We start from the raw sequence: 332 nt of genomic DNA on the forward strand, positions 1-332 counted from the left end.
TTTGGCTGATTATTCTCAGTTCTGAGGGACTGCCTCAGAAGAATTGGTAATACAATCACTGCAGTCAAAAGAAGATGACTGGGAAAACAAGACCTTCACATACAAGTTTGAAGATAACATGGCACCACCTTTGTGGGCCAAATCTCAAATGACAAGAGGGAGTACAGGAAGGAGTTAAAAAAGAGTCTTTCGACATGGTGTCAGAGTAATAACCTCTCCTTCAATGTCAGTCAAACAATGAGCTGGTCATTTACTTTAGGAAATGGGGGTGGGAAGATGTAGAGACAGTGGAGAGCTTCAACTTTCTAAGAGTGAATATCGCCAGCAGCCTG

The sequence above is a fragment of the Narcine bancroftii genome, chromosome 11 (genome assembly GCF_036971445.1).
Source record: "Narcine bancroftii isolate sNarBan1 chromosome 11, sNarBan1.hap1, whole genome shotgun sequence".
NCBI classification, from domain to species: domain Eukaryota; kingdom Metazoa; phylum Chordata; class Chondrichthyes; order Torpediniformes; family Narcinidae; genus Narcine; species Narcine bancroftii.